The sequence below is a fragment of the Somniosus microcephalus genome, unplaced genomic scaffold (assembly GCF_052327205.1).
Source record: "Somniosus microcephalus isolate GS21.2 unplaced genomic scaffold, FLI_Smic_1.0 unresolved_chr2, whole genome shotgun sequence".
NCBI lineage: Eukaryota > Metazoa > Chordata > Chondrichthyes > Squaliformes > Somniosidae > Somniosus > Somniosus microcephalus.
In genome coordinates this window covers 14167421-14184119 of record NW_028225180.1, presented here as the reverse complement: position 1 = coordinate 14184119, position 16699 = coordinate 14167421, and the positions used below count along the sequence as shown (strand labels likewise).

At 46.6% G+C, this 16699-nt stretch overlaps 4 non-coding genes across 4 annotated transcripts; 2 read left to right on the top strand and 2 right to left on the bottom strand.

Annotated features, from left to right (window-relative positions):
- Window positions 1-478: 478 nt before the first annotated feature.
- Window positions 479-551, bottom strand: trnat-ugu (transfer RNA threonine (anticodon UGU)). The gene has a single exon. It is a non-coding gene; the product is annotated as a tRNA-Thr (tRNA).
- A 698-nt stretch (window positions 552-1249) lies between these two features.
- Window positions 1250-1322, bottom strand: trnat-ugu (transfer RNA threonine (anticodon UGU)). Its single transcript has one exon. It is a non-coding gene; the product is annotated as a tRNA-Thr (tRNA).
- Window positions 1323-5511: 4189 nt separating this feature from the next.
- On the top strand, window positions 5512-5584 carry trnat-ugu (transfer RNA threonine (anticodon UGU)). The gene has a single exon. It is a non-coding gene; the product is annotated as a tRNA-Thr (tRNA).
- Window positions 5585-15843: 10259 nt separating this feature from the next.
- Window positions 15844-15916, top strand: trnat-ugu (transfer RNA threonine (anticodon UGU)). The gene has a single exon. It is a non-coding gene; the product is annotated as a tRNA-Thr (tRNA).
- The last annotated feature ends 783 nt before the right edge of the window (window positions 15917-16699 follow it).

The window sequence follows — 16699 nt, the reverse complement described above, 5'->3', positions numbered from 1 at the left end:
ATGAGGAAAGGTTGAGCAGGTTGGGCCTCTACTCATTGGAGTTTAGAAGAATGAGAGGTGATCTTATTGAAACATATAAGATACTGAGGGGGCTCGACAAGGTAGATGCAGAGAGGCGGTTTCCCCTCGTGGGGAAATCTAGAACTCGGGGTCACAGTTTCAGAATAAAGGGTCGCCCTTTTAGAACTGAGATGAGGAGGAATTTCTTCCCTCAGAGGGTCGTAAATCTGTGGAATTCTCTGCCCCAGAGAGCCGTGGAGGCTGGGTCGTTAAATACATTTAAGGTGGAGATAGATTTTTGCAAGATAAGGGAGTGAAGGGTTATGGGGAGCAGGCGGGGAAGTGGCTTTGAGCCCAAGATCAGCCATGATCTTATTGAATGGCGGAGCAGGCTCGAGGGGCCGAGTGGCCTATTCCTGCTCCTATTTCTTATGTTTTTAATTGACGGTGAATTTAGAAACAGAAGCCAAAATGGAGTAGGCCCCAGTGAGATTTGAACTCACGACCCCTGGTTTACAAGACCAGTGCTCTAACCACTGAGCTATGGAGCCACCTATGGTAAACATGCCTATTTTAATCTTACTATTGTTAACAAGCGGGTGGGGCCCAACTAAACCTTCACAATGATTCATCACTTCTTAGGCAGTCCCTCAGAAACGAGGATGACTTGCTTCCACATTAAAAATGAGTTCTCAGGTGACTGATGAGTCCAATGCGGGACCTACAGTCTCTGTCACAGGTGGGGCAGACGGTGGTTGAAGGGGCGGGTGGGGTGCTTGGGTTGGCGTGCGCTCCTTCCGCTGTTTGCGCTTGGCTTCCGCTTGCTCCCGGCGAAGAGAGCCATAGAGTCATAGAGTTATACAGCACAGAAAGAGGGGGTTGGAGTATAAAAGTAGGGAAGTCCTGCTACAACTGTACAGGGCATTGGTGAGACCACACCTGGAGTACTGCATACAGTTTTGATCTCCTTATTTAAGGAAGGATATACTTGCATTGGAGGCAGTTCAGAGACGATTCACCAGGTTGATTCCTGAGATGAGGGGGTTGACTGATGAAGGTTGAATTTAGAAACAGAAGCCAAAATTGAGTAGGCTCCAGTGAGATTTGAACTCACGACCCCTGGTTTACAAGACCAGTGCTCTATATACTTGCATTGGAGGCAGTTCAGAGACGATTCACCAGGTTGATTCCTGAGATGAGGGGGTTGACTGATGAAGGTTGAATTTAGAAACAGAAGCCAAAATTGAGTAGGCTCCAGTGAGATTTGAACTCACGACCCCTGGTTTACAAGACCAGTGCTCTAACCCCTGAGCTATGGAGCCACCTGTGCTTTAATTACCTATTTTAATGTTACTATTGTTAACAAGCGGGTGGGGCCCAACTAAACCTTCTTGATGATTCATCCCTGAACATTCACAGAATGATACAGCACACAAGGAGGCCATTCGGCCCATCGTGCCTGTGCCAGCTCTTTGAACGCTTCTATCCAATTAGTCCCATTCCCCCCTGCTCTTTCCCCATCGCCCCGCAAGTATTTATCCCATTCCTCTTTTGAAAGTTATTATTTTTGTTTGGCAGTGGTATTAAGGGTTACAGAACCAAGGCGGGTAGATGGAGTTAAGATACAGGCCAGCAGTAACCTAAACGAATGGTGGTACAGGCTGGAGGGGCTGAATGGCCTCCTCCTGTTTCTATGACATAGAGAGACACAGAGAGAGAGACAGTGAGAGAAAGAAACAGACTGAGAGAGACAGAGAGAGAGTAAGAGGCAGAAAGAGAGAGACAGAGAGAAGCAGAGAAACAGAGACATAAAGAGAGAGAAAGAGACAGAGACATAGAGAGAGAGAAAGAGACAGACAGAGAGACAGAGAGAGAAAGACAGAGGCACAGAGAGAGAGAGAGAAAGAGACAGAGAGAGACAGAGAAACAGAGACAAAGGCCGCGATTTTCCGAGTGGCGGCGGGTTGAAGTTCGGCGGGTTCCTGTTCCGCTGCCGGTTTCAGCCGCCACTGAAATTACGATTTTTGCTTACGTGGGCTGATTAAGCCAGTCGTGCGCGCTACCCGGCCCAATCAGTGGGTTCGAGTCTGCCGCTCACCTCTGCTGACCTCTTTCAGCCAGCTTTATTTAAGGGGACCCGTGCAGCCTTGTTTTTCGATCCGTCCTATTCTGCTGTTTCTCGGCGCGGCACTTGTGAAAATGACTGCTGCCAGACTCAAGGCATCTCCCAGATTCGATGATGACTGCCTCCGTGCTCTTGTGGAGGGAGTGCGAGGGCGCAAGGAGGTCCTGTTCCCCGCCAATGGACGGAGGAGGCCTCCTCAGCAAAGCAAGGCAGCCTGGCTGCAAATTGCTGAGGAGGTGAGCGCCAGGTCTTTGTGCGGTCACACTTGGGTTCAGTGCAGGAAAAGGTTCAATGACCTGCTGCGCTCAGCAAAAGTGAGTCTAACATCACTTCAATCTGCTCCCCATCTCCTCTCATCACCAGCACTCTGCATTGTCAACCTACTCCTGGTTACAAGGCTACGGACCAAGTGCTGGAAAATAGGATTAGAATAGACAGGGCTTGATGGCCGCCACGGACACGATGGGCCGAAGGGCCTCTTTCTGTGCTGTATAACTCTATGGGCAGGATTTTCATTGGGTTGTGGAGGTGGGATTGGAGGCGTGCGGGGTGTTAAAATCTCGAAATCGGGGTCCCGACCCCATCCCGCCCCCAACCCACCTCCATGCCAGTTTCAAAGGAGGCAGGTACGCGACCCGCTCTGGGACCCGCCTCCCCGAGGCGGGAAGGGGATTAGTGCCAATTAGCTGCCTGTTAACAGGCAGTTTTTAGCCTAATCCCTATTTTTATTCCTGAAGTGTGGGATTCCCGACGGCTCCAAACCACGGCAAGTTAGCGAGGCGGACCGTCGGGCTGAAGGGCGTGGAGGGGTCGAGATATCCGGTGTTCAGGTGAGTGATGGGTGCATGAGTGCAGAGTAAGTGTGTTTGGTGTGTGTAAAGTGTTTAAAGAAGTTTTAAATACCTTTACAGCCTTCCTTCCTTCAGGTCTCGGGAGTCCCTCATCTCACCGGCACAGAAAGCAGAATGGCCGTGAGCTGTCAAAAGTTGCAGCATTCAGCTTTCTGTTCCGGGGAGATCTCTAAATCAGCCTGAGAGGAAGGGATTAACTTAGAGTACAGATTGTCAGTGTTTGACAGCTTCAAAGAGTTGTCAAACGCTGATATTTCATCTGTCAAAAGCACTTGACAGATGAAATGTCAATCTGTGACGTCACCTGTTGCCGGGTGGCCCTTAATTGGCCTGCTGAGCCCGCTGGGAAAATCGCGTGGGTTGGCCACAACTCGATGGAGGCAGGACTACAACCCCAAAAGTTGTAGTCCCGCCTCCTACACGCCTCCTCAATCAAAATCCAGCCCTATGACTCTGTGACTCCTGCACCTCCCACTTTACCCTTACACCCCTTACACCCTTAACCATCCCCCTCTCTTTATGTAGAGAATCACGCCACCATTCTACTATGCACCCCTCACACTCGCTATCACAGTTAATGCAATGAGAACAGCTAACAGCGCACAGGGAGGGCCCTTGGTATTGGTACCTCACTCCATCTTTGTCTCCCTCTAAGCATCTATGCTATGGATTCTCTAAACTCACTCCAACATTCTCGCTCAAACTCCACTTGTGTCCCTCATTGCAGGAAAAGAGAGCCCACAATAAGAGGGAGAGGGCCAGGACATCAGGAGGGCCACCTTCAATTGCCCACTTGACCACCGCTCGCGACATCGTTGGAGGTGCTGAGGATCTGGAAGTGGGGGACGTTCAGACGGGCACTGTAGAGCAAGCTGGTGACAGAATAGATTTAGGCCCTTGCATTTAGATTGCATGAGTGACTGATATGGTAACTGATATTCATGCAGATTGAGTTCTAGAAATAATAGATGCACTGCTGATCATCTTCCAACATTCGATGGAATCTGGAACAGTACCCATGGATTGGAGGGTAGCTAATGTTACCCCACTATTCAAAAAAGGTGGTAGAGAGAAAACGGGGAATTACAGACCGGTAAGCCTGACATCGGTAGTGGGGAAAATGCTAGAGTCCATTATAAAAGATGTAATAGCAGAGCACTTGGAAAACAGTGACAGGATCTGACAAAGTCAACATGGACTTACAAAAGGTAAATCGTGCTCGACTAATCTACTGGAATTTTTTGAGGATGTAACTGGTAAAATAGATAAGGGAGAACCAGTGGATGTGGTATATTTGGACTTTCAGAAGGCTTTCGATAAGGTCCCGCATAAGAGGTTAGCGTGTAAAGTTAAGGCACATGGGATTGGGGGCAAGGTATTGACTTGGATAGAAAACTAGTTGGCAGACAGAAAGCAAAGAGTTGGAATAAATGGGTCTTTTTCCGAGTGGCAGGCAGTGACTAGTGGGGCACCGCAGGGATCGGTCCTTGGACCCCAGCTATTCACAATATATATTAATGATCTAGACGAGGGAACTAGATGTAATATCTCCAAGTTTGCAGACGACACAAAGCTGGGTTGGCGTGTGTACTGTGAGGAGGATGCCGAGAAACTCCAGGATGATTTGGACAGGTTGGGTGATTGGGCAGAAGCATGGCAGATGCAATATAACATGGATAAATGTGAGGTTATCCACTCTGGTGGCAAAAACAGGAAGGCAGATTATTATCTGAATGGCAAAAGATTGGACGAAGGGGAAGTGCAACAAGACCTGGGTGTCCTTGTGCACCAGTCGCTGAAGGTAAGCATGCAGGTGCAGCAGGCGGTTAAGAAGGCAAATGGTATGTTGGATAATTCCTTCCTTATCCTTTAAACAGATTCGCACAAGTACAAACAGTCATATGTTTGATAATTCACTTCATTTATAACCAACAAAACATTAATCTTAAATACTTTAAACAATCGCTACCACAGGGAGTGTTTGAGGCGAATAGTCTCAATGCATTTAAGGGGAGGCTGGACAAGGATATGAGGGAGAAGGGAATAGAGGGTTATGCTGATAGATTTAGATGAGGAAAGACGGGAGGAAGCTCGACTGGAGCATAAACGCCGGCGTGGACTGGTTGGGCCGAATGGCCTCTTTCTGTGCCGTATATCTGATGGAATCCTGTGTAAATGCATCTCAGCTACTCGTCTCAAACCAGGCCCTGTGGGAGCGAGTTCCACATTCTCACCACTCTCTGGGTCAAGAAGTTTCTCCTGAATTCCTAAGTTTAGCAGCAACTTTGAAAAGGGGGAATGGGAGATACACTTGAAGTGGAAACATTCGCAGGGCTACGGGGAAAGAGCAGGGGGGAGTGGGACTAGTTGGATAGAATCTTTCAAAGAGCCGGCACAGGCACGGTGGGCCGAATGGCCTCCTTGTGTGCTGTATCATTCTGTGAATGTTCAGGGATGAACCATTGTGAATGTTTGTTTGGGCCCCACCTCCTTGTTAACAATAGTAAGATTAAAATAGGTAATTGGAGCACAGGTGGCTCCATAGCTCAGGGGTTAGAGCACTGGTCTTGTAAACCAGGGGTCGTGAGTTCAAATCTCACTGGGGCCTACTCCATTTTGGCTTCTCTTTCTAAATTCACCGTCAATTAGCGACACTGTCGACACCACCAACCAGAACGGTTCACTCCGCACTTTAAACACAGCCCACAGCAGTTTCACTTACCAGCCGCAGTTTGTGACCAAAACAGATTCAATCGTGGCTTTCAAAAGGGAATTGGAGAAGCACCTGAAGGATCAATATTGTCAGGGCTACGGGGAGAGGGCGGGGGAGTGGGACTAGCTGAAGTGCTCTTGCAGAGAGCCGGCACGGGCTCGACGGGCCGAATGGCCTCCTTCTGTGCTGTAACCATTCTTCGATTCCATGATATCAAATCTCAGACCCACCAATATATCCTGATATTTCACATTTCCTGCTTAGATTGATTCCTGGGATGAGAGGGCTGTCCTATGAGGAGAGATTGTGTAGAATGGGCCGATACTCTCTGGAGTTTAGAAGAATGAGAGGTGATCTCATTGAAACAGACAAGATTCTGAGGGGGTGATGTGCCAAATAACTGCCCGAATCTGTGAAGTTAAAGTTTAAGACTGAAGGCTTTTATTAAGTAAGAATCATGGCAGAGTTAACAGAGTTCATCATCGACCGAGCCCTTGGTAGAACATACCAGAATAGGGGCGGGGCCAGGGAGGAGCATTAGTGGTTCCCCCGGTGGAACATTCCAGACATTACAAGTACAAATATCAGAACACAGTTATTTCATCACATTCACCCCCTGCTATAGATTCAGTCTGTCAGGAGGTCTGATAATCCTCTGGGAACGACGTAACTCTTGCTGAGGCTCCTCCCGGAGTACTAACTCCGGTTCATTCGAATTCCCAGAATCATCAGTATTTTCCACACTGAAGGTTTGTGTCTCTGAAGGTCCAATACCACGATTGAAAACTCTACTCTCAGAGTCGAACTCTTTTCGAGCTCCAGCAGGTGCAAGATCTTTAATAGAGACCGTATCCTCTCGCCCATCCGAATATTGAATATACGCATACTGGGGATTAGCATGGAGGAGTTGTACTTCCTCCACCAGTGGATCAGTCTTGTGGCCTCTCACATGTCTGTGCAACAACACAGGGCCCGTGGTCGTCAACCATGTGGGTAACGATACTCCATTAGTAGCTTTTCTAGGAAAACTAAACATCCTTTCATGAGGGGTGGCATTCGTTGCTGTACACAAAGGAGACCTTATGGAATGCAGCACGTCTGGCAGGACATCCTGCCAGCGAGAGGTCGGCAGGCCTCGTGACTTCAGAGACAGTACGATAGCCTTCCACACTGTTGCATTTTCTTTCTCGACCTGCCCATTACCACGAGGGTTATAGCTGGTAGTTCTACTCGTTGCAATCCCCTTCGATAGCAAAAACTGTCGCAATTCTTCGCTCATAAAGGAAGAACCCCTATCACTATGTATATAGTTAGGCATGCCGAACAAGGAAAACAGTTGGCAGAGGCATTTAATTACAACAGCACTAGTCACATCCGGACAGGGGATAACAAAAGGGAACCGAGAGTACTCGTCTATAATATTAAGAAAATAGACATTACGGTCGCTCGATGGAAGGGGACCTTTAAAATCGAGACTCAAACGCTCAAATGGTCGAGTTGCTTTAAAAAGATGAGCTGGCTCGGATGGCTTATAGAAGCGGGGTTTGCATTCAGCACAAACATGACAGGTTCTGGTCATTGTCCGGACCTCCTCAATAGAGTCGGGTAGATTGTGGGACTTAATGAAGTGGTTCATTCTGGTAACCCCAGGGTGGCAGAGTGCGTCGTGGAGACTTTGAAGCTTATCTGTACCTAGACTAGCACATACTCCTCATGACAAAGCATCCGATGGCTCATTAAATACTCCAGGCCTGTGCTGAATATCATAGTCATATGTTAACAGTTCTATTCGCCATCTTAAAATCTTATCATTTTTGATCTTGCCTCTCTGCTTAGTGTTGAACATAAAGGCCACGGATCGCTGGTCAGTAATGAGCGTAAAACGTTGGCCAGCGAGCTAATGTCTCCAATACCTGACTGCTTCGATAATCGCCTGTGCCTCCTTTTCCACTGAAGAATGTCGAACTTCTGGTCCTTGCAATGTACGAGAGAAGAAAGCTACTGGTCTACCAGCTTGGTTAAGAGTTGCTGCCAACGCAAAATCAGATGCATCACTTTCCACTTGAAAAGGGATCTTCTCATCCACGGCACATACCACTGCCTTCTCAATGTCCCGTTTGATATTAAGGAAAGCCTCCTGAGCTTCCGCCGATAGCGGAAAAGACGTCGACTTAATAAGAGGTCGGACTTTATCTGAGTAGCTAGCCACCCACTGGGCATAGTACGAGAAGAATCCCAGACAACTTCTTAAAGCTTTTACAGTGTGAGGTAAAGGTAATTCCTTAAGTGGGCGTAATCTTTCAGGGTCTGGCCCGATTACCCCATTCTCCACAACGCAACCAAGAATACACAAACGTGTAGTATTGAAGGTACACTTGTTTTCATTGTAGGTCAGGTTTAACCTCTTTGCAGTCTCTAGGAACTTTGCGAGATTTTGATCATGCTCCCGTTGGTCGTGCCCACAGATGGTAACATTGTCCAGGTACGGGAATGTTGCTTCCAACGCGTATTCATCCACCATACGATCCATCTCCCGTTGGAAGACGGATACCCCATTCGTCACTCCAAAGGGCACCCTTAGGAATTGGTACAGGCGCCCATTAGCTTCGAAGGCCGTATAAGGTCGGTCTTCTATTTTGATGGGGAGTTGATGGTAGGCAGACTTTAAATCAATGGTGGAGAACACGCGGTACTGAGCTATCTGGTTCACCATCTCAGAAATACGAGGCAAAGTATAGGCGTCTAATTGGGTATACAAGTTTATAATCTGGCTATAATCGACCACAAGTCTTTTCTTCTCATTAGTTTTAACCACCACCACCTGGGCACGCCACGGGCTACCACTGTGTTCGATGATTTCCTCCCATTGAAGCCTTTCCACTTCCTCTTTTATAAATGTTTTATCTTCTGAACTATACCGTCGACTCTTAGTCGCTATAGGTCTACAATTAGGAGCAAGGTTCGCCAGCAAAGAAGGCGGGCTTACGTTTAAAGTAGAAAGGCCGCAGACTGTGAGCGGAGGCTGGGATCCACCATACTTAAAGGTAACGCTCTCATGCTGACACTGGAAGTCCAAGCCTAATATTAAGTTCACACACAACTGAGGTAATATGAGGAGTTTAAAGTCCTTATACTCCATATCCTTAACGGTCAATGTGACTTTACAATATCCAGTTACCTCCGAAGTAAGGGATTTGGACGCCATCACAATTTCACTTCGAGTAGGATACACCTTCAATGAACAGGAGTTAACAAGGTTAGGGTGTATAAAACTTTCAGTACTGCCACAGTCTATCAAACACCCAGTAGGACGACCATTAATCTTGATGTCCATCATAGATTTTGACAAGGAACACGGTCTGGTCTGGTCAACCGTAGCCGAGGCTGGAGTAAAACGATAGGCGGCAGCAGAGAAGACCTCGGGTACAGGATTACCCTTACACACTTTACTAAAATGTCCCCGTTTCTTACATTTAAAACAGGTAGCCTCTCTGGCTGGGCAACTTTGCCTGGGGTGTTTAGATTGGCCACAAAAATAACACTTAGACCCATGGGGCACAGCCGCAACAATAGGATTAAGTGGGGGCTCCATTGGTGTTATGGACGCCTCCATACTCGGAACACACGAGGCTGAGAGAGATGCATGGGCTGATGCATACACTTCTGAATTCTTCTGGGCTACATCTAACGATCGTGCAGCAGCGACGACCGTTTTTAAAACTAACGAGTCGTTCTCGAGGAGTCTCTGTCTAATATAATTAGATCGGAGGCCGGATATGAAAGAATCGCGGATGGCTTCTTCCTGATACACTATGGCAGAGACAGCCTTGTAGTTGTAACCCTTAGCCAAAGCCTTAAGGTCCTGCAGGAAATCGTCCAGAGATTCCTCGGGTAATTGCCTGCGAGTAGACAGGAGATACCTGGCGTATACTTCGTTAACCGAGATGAATAGGAATTTCTTCACTCAGAGGGTTGTGAATCTTTGGAATTCTCTGCCCCAGAGGGCTGTGGATGCTGAGTCTTTGAGAATATTCAAGGCTGAGATCGAGAGATTTTTGGACTCATGGGGAATTAAGGGATATGGAGATCAGGCGGGAAAGTGGAGTTGAGGTCGATGATCAGCCATGATCTTATGGAATGGCGGAGCAGGCTCGAGGGGCCGAGTGGCCGACTCCTGCTCCTATTTCTTATGTTCTTAAAGAAAATATTATTATTACTAAAAAAACAATACCAGCAAAATTAATGGGACTAAAAGTCGACAAATCCCAAGGACCGGATGACCTACATCTTAGAGTTTTGAAAGAGGTGGCCATTGGGATAGTGGACGCATTGATTGTCATCTTCCAAAATTCTATAGATTCTGGAACGGTTCCTGCAGATTGGAGGACAGCAAATGTAACCCCGCTATTTAAGAAAGGAGGGAGAGAGAAAACTGGGAACTACAGACCTGTTAGCCTCACATCAGTAGTTGGGAAAATGCTGGAATCTATTATAAAGGATGCAATAACTGGGCACTTAGAAACTAATAGTAAGATTGGGCAGAGTCAACATGGATTTATGAAAGGGAAATCCTGTTTGACAAACCTATTGGAGTTTTTTGAGGATGTAACTAGTGGAGTAGACAAAGGGGAACCAGTAGATGTGGTGTATCTGGATTTTCAGAAGGCCTTCGATAAGGTCCCACACAAGAGGTTGGTGAACAAAATTAGGGCCCATGGGATTGGAGGTAATATACTAACATGGATTGAGAATTGGTTAACAGACAGAAAACAAAGAGTAGGGATAAACGAGTCTTTTTCAGGATGGCAGGCTGTGACTAGTGGGGTACCGCAAGGATCGATGCTTGGGCCCCAGCTATTCACAATCTATATCAATGATTTGGATGAGGGGACTAAATGTAACATTTCAAAATTTGCTGATGACACAAAGCTAGGTGGCAGTGTCAGTTGCGAAGAGGATGTGAAGAGGCTTCAAGGGGATCGCGACAGGCTCAGTGAGTGGGCGAGAACATGGCAGATGGAATATAATGTGGATATATGTGATGGGAAGGGGGAGGGGCGGGAGAGGGAGGGGTGAGAGAGGGAGGGAGTGGGGGAGGGATGGGAGAGGGAGGGACGGGAGGGGGAGGGGTGGGAGAGGGAGGGGTGAGAGAGGGAGGGAGTGGGAGAGGGATGGGAAAGGGAGGGATGGGAGGGGGAGGGGCGGGAGAGGGAGGGGTGAGAGAGGGAGGGAGTGGGGGAGGGATGAGAGAGGGAGCGGGAGGGCTGGGAGGGGGAGGGGCAGGGTGGGAGGGAAGGGGGAGGGAGAGGTGAGAGAGGGAGAGGGCGAGATGGGGAGGGGCGGGAGAGGGAGGGAGAGAACAATTACGTATTCGGGAATAACCACTTTGACATCCCTTCCCTTCCATACAGGCATAACTGCGACAAGCAGTCAAATACCAACGGAAAACAGCTACTACAGCTCTGTCGAAACCTGGGTCTGTACATTGTCAATGGTAGGTTCATAGGAGACCTCCTAGGAAGATTGACCTATTGCTCACCTCTTGGCTGCAGCACAGTAGACTATATGATTACAGACTTAGACCCATCCTCTTTCAGAGCATTCACAGTCAAACCACAAACAACACTGTCAGATCACAGTCAAATTACTATGTTTCTCAAAAAGACAGAAACAAACAACATAGAAACACAACCCAGTAAACTGTACAACACCAAAAAATCATACAGATGGGCCAAAAATGACACGGAAAAATACCAGAAAACAATTAGCAATGCATCAACTCAAGCTCTCTTAGACACCTTTCTGGATAACATATACACTCACAATAAAGAAGGCGTAAACCGGGCAGTTAGTAAACTAAACAATATTTTTGATAATTTGGCAACAAATGCAAACTTGAAAGCTCGCAAGAACAAACCCAAAACAAAAAACTATGAAAAATGGTTTGACCATGATTGCCATAACATGAGGAAAAAACTTAGAAAACTATCAAACCAAAAACACAGACATCCAGAAAATGAGGAATTACGCCTTACTTATTGTCAGACGCTAACACAATACAGAAACACACTCAGGACCAAAAAAGAGCAATTTATTAAGAATACACTCAGCTCCATGGAGGAATCCATTGATTCCAATTGTTTCTGGGACAACTTGAAAACACTACACAAAAAACAACACGACGATTTGTCCATTCAAAATGGGGACACATGGGTAAACCACTTTGAAAAATTATACCAGAAAAACACACTAAGACCAGAGCAACACCAAATACGCAAAAAACTGGAAAAGCTTGAATTGGCCATAAAAGATAACCAAAACCCGCTAGGCGCCATAATAACAGAAAAAGAACTTCTTGAAAAACTCAAGGACCTGCGACCAGGAAAAGCTTGCGGGACAGACGGCATACTAAACGAGATGATTAAACACGCAGACGACAAAATGAAACTAGCTATCCTAAAACTCTTCAACTTGGTTCTGAGTGTCGGTTATTTCCCTGACATCTGGAACAAAGGACTCATAACACCCATATACAAAAGTGGGGACAAAATCGACCCAAACAACTATCGAGGCATCTGTGTAAACAGTAACCTGGGGAGGTATTCTGTAGCATCATAAACAAAAGACTTATAAACTTCCTTGAGGAGCACAATGTCTTGAGTAAAAGCCAAATTGGATTCCTGCCAAACTATAGAACATCCGATCATATCTTCACCCTACAGACCCTAATTGACAAATAAGTTCACCATAACAAAAGTAAAATCTACGCATGCTTTGTAGATTTCCAGAAGGCTTTCGACTCCATCTGGCATGACGGTTTATTCCTGAAACTTATCGAAAGCGGGGTAGGAGGGAAAACATATGATGTAATTAAATCAATGTATACAAACAATAAATGTGCAGTTAAAATTGGAGACAAACAAACAAAATACTTCCCACAGGGGCGGGGGGGGGTGACGCAGGGCTCGCCAATCTCACCGACACTCTTTAATATTTACATTAATGGATTGGCAAAACTACTTGAACAATCTACAGCACCTGGCCTCACCCTATATGAATCCAAGGTTAAATTCCTCCTCTATGCAGACGACCTGGTTCTGCTGTCACCAACTAAGGAGGGTCTACAGCAGAACCTGGACCTGCTGGAGTCGTACTGCCAGACTTGGGCCCTGACAATAAATCCCCAAAAACCAAAGTCCTTGTGTTCCAGCAAAGATCCAAACATCAGGGACCCAAAATAAATTTCACAGTAGGAACAACCAAAATTGAACAAACCACTCACTACACATACTTGGGCTTAAAAATCAGTTCTACGGGAAACTTCAAACTGGCTGTGAATGAACTGAAAGAGAAAGCAAGAAGGGCTTTCTATGCCATCAAAAAATCAATCCAAATAGAAATCCCAATTAGCATTTGGCTCAAAATTTTCAAATCAGTAATTGAACCAATTGCACTCTATGGCAGTGAGGTATGGGGACCGCTAACACAACAAGAATTTGCAAAATGGGACAAACACCCAATTGAGATCCTACATGCAGAATTCTGTAAAAGTATCCTCCGGACTCAAAGGAAAACAGTAAACAATGCATGCAGGGCGGAACTAGGCCAATATCCATTAATAATCACTATCCAAAAAAGAGCCACCAAATTTTGGAATCACCTACAAATGAGCAACCCCCAATGCTATCACTACGACGCCCTGAAATGCCAAGAGCTGACCATAAAGAAAAATACCCTCAGTCAACTAGTCCTGGGACTCAGTGAAGTAACTACTAACAATACTAACAATAACCAGTCCCAGGACAGTGACAGGGTAACACAAAGAATTCGACCCAACACAATCGTCGCTAAGCAAAAGGAAATATATCTGACATATTGGGCAGAAACAACAAAAACCCAAAGCAAACTCAATTGCTACTTGGCCCTAAACAGACAATACAACATAGCTGATTACCTGACCATGGTAAAGGATAACAAACTGAGAAGAACCTTGACAAGGTACAGACTTAGCGAACATAGCCTAGCGATCGAAAAAGGCAGACACAGGCAAACCAGGCTGCCAAGAGAAGACAGGATATGCTCTCACTGCAGTCAGGGAGTAGTTGAGACAGAGATGCACTTCCTCACAGCCTGTGGAAAATATCAGGACATCAGGGAGAATTTCTACCAAAAATTCTCCCAAATATGCCCTGAATTCAGAAATCTGAATGACAACCAAAAACTCCCTTTCCTACTGGGGGAGGAGAGAAGCTGTGTAACACTGGCGGCACACTATGTTACAGCTTGCCATGAACAGAGGGACAACCAGTAAACTAAGACAAGAATATATACAAACAAGGCGAATGTATATTTATAAACTGTATGAATAGAACCGCGTTTATGTGTTCAACCATAAATGTATTTTGATGCTTTGGCAACATAAGATGTACCTTATCATGCCAATAAAGCGATTTGAATTGTGAATTGTGAATTGTGGGTGAGAGTGAGTGGGGGGCTGAAGGGGGAGTGGCGGGAGGGGAGGGAGAGAGAGGGAAGGGGAGGATGTGGAGGGGGAGGGGCGGGAAATTTCGAAATTTGCGGTTGACACCAAATTGCATAGAGAGTCAATACTGAGGAGGACTGCAACAAGTTACAGGAGGACATTAATTAACTTGCAGAATGGGCATAGCATGGTGGCATAGTGGTTAGCACTCTTGCCTCACAGCGCTAGGGACCTGGGTTCAAGTCTGACTTCGGGTGACTGTCTGTGTGGAGTTTGCACATTCTCCCCGTGTTCTGGGTTTGCTCCGGTTTCCTCCCCCAGTCCAAAAATGTGCAGGTTAGGTTGATTGGCTATGATAAATTGACCCTTTGTGTTCAGGGGATTAAATACACAAGGTTACAGGGATCGGGTGGGATATGTGTCAGTGCAGGCTTGATGGGTCGAAATGGCCTCTATCTGCACTGGGGTTTTCTGTGATACAATTGACAAATGAAGTTCAACACAGATAAATGTGAGGTGTTACATTTTGGTTGGAAGAATAGGGAGGTCACTTATCACTTGGAGGGTGTGAGTCTGGGTGGGGTAGAGGAACAAAGGGATCTCGGAGTACAAATACACAAATCACTAAAAGTTGCGACACAGGTTAGCAAGGCCATAAATAAAGCAAACCAAGCACTAGGGTTTATTTCTCGAGGGGTAGAATTGAAAAGTAGGGACGTTATTGAAACATCGAACCTTGGTTAGACCACACTTGGAGTACTGCGTACAGTTCTGGTCACCATATTATAAAAAGGATATCGAGGCACTGGAGAGGGTGCAGAGAAGATTTACAAGGATGATACCAGAAATGCGAGGGTATACATATCAGGAAAGGATGAACAGGCTGGGTCTCTTTTCTCTTGAAATAAGAAGGCTGAGGGGTGACCTAATAGAGGTCTTTAAAATGATGAAAGGTTTTGATAGAGTGGATACAGAGAGAGTGTTTCCACTTGTGGGGAAGAGCATAACTAGAGGCCATCAATATAAGATCGTCACCAAGAAATCCAATAGGGAATTCAGGAGAAACTTCTTTACCCAGAGAGTGGTGAGAATGTGGAACTCGCTGCCACAGGGAGTGGTTGAAGTGAATAGTATCGATGTATTTAAGGGGAGGCTGGACAAGGAGATGAGGGAGAAGGGAATCGAGGGTTACGCTGATAGATTTAGATGAGGAAAGACGGGAGGAGGCTCGAGTGGAGCATAAACACCGGCATGGACTGGTTGGGCCGAATGGCCTCTTTCTGTGCCGTATATCCGATGGAATCCTGTGTAAATGCATCTCAGCTACTCGTCTCTAACCAGGCCCCGTGGGAGCGAGTTCCACATTCTCACTACTCTCTGGGTCAAGAAGTTTCTCCTGAATTCCTGAGTTTAGCAGCAACTTTGAAAAGGGGGAATGGGAGATACACTTGAAGTGGAAACATTCGCAGGGCTACGGGGAAAGAGCAGGGGGGAGTGGGACTAATTGGACAGAATCTTTCAAAGAGCCGGCACAGGCACGGTGGGCCGAATGGCCTCCTTGTGTGCTGTATCATTCTGTGAATGTTCAGGGATGAACCATTGTGAATGTTTGTTTGGGCCCCACCTCCTTGTTAACAATAGTAAGATTAAAATAGGTAACTAAAGTACAGGTGGCTCCATAGCTCAGGGGTTAGAGCACTGGTCTTGTAAACCAGGGGTCGTGAGTTCAAATCTCACTGGGGCCTACTCAATTTTGGCTTCTCTTTCTAAATTCACCGTCAATTAGCGACACTGTCGACACCATCAACCCAGACCGGTTCACTCCGCAATTTAAACACAGTCCTCAGCACTTTCACTCACCAGCCCCAGTTTGTGACCAAGCAGATTCAATCGTGGCTTTCAAACGGGAATTCGATAAGCACCTGAAGGATCAATATTGTCAGGGCGGCGGGGGAGTGGGGCTGGCTGAAGTGCTCTTGCAGAGAGCCGGCACGGGCTCGACGGGCCGAATGGCCTCCTTCTGTGCTGTAACCATTCTTCGATTCCATGATATCAAATCTCAGACCCACCAATATATCCTGATATTTCACATTTCCTGCCTAGATTGATTCCTGGGATGAGAGGGCTGTCCTATGATGAGAGATTGTGTAGAATGGGCCGATACTCTCTGGAGTTTAGAAGAATGAGAGGTGATCTCATTGAAACATACAAGATTCTGAGGGGGATTGACAGGGTCGATGCTGAGAGGCTGTTTCCCCCTGGCTGGAGAGTCTAGAACCAGGGGTCACAGTCTCAGGATAAGGGGTCGGCCATTGAGACTGAGATGAGGAGGAATTTCTTCACTCAGAGGGTTGTGAATCTTTGGAATTCTCTGCCCCAGAGGGCTGTGAATGCTGAGTCTTTGAGAATATTCAAGGCTGAGATCGATAGAATTTTGGACTCATGGGGAATTAAGGGATATGGAGATCAGGCGGGAAAGTGGAGTTGAGGTCGATGATCAGCCATGATCTTATTGAATGGCGGAGCAG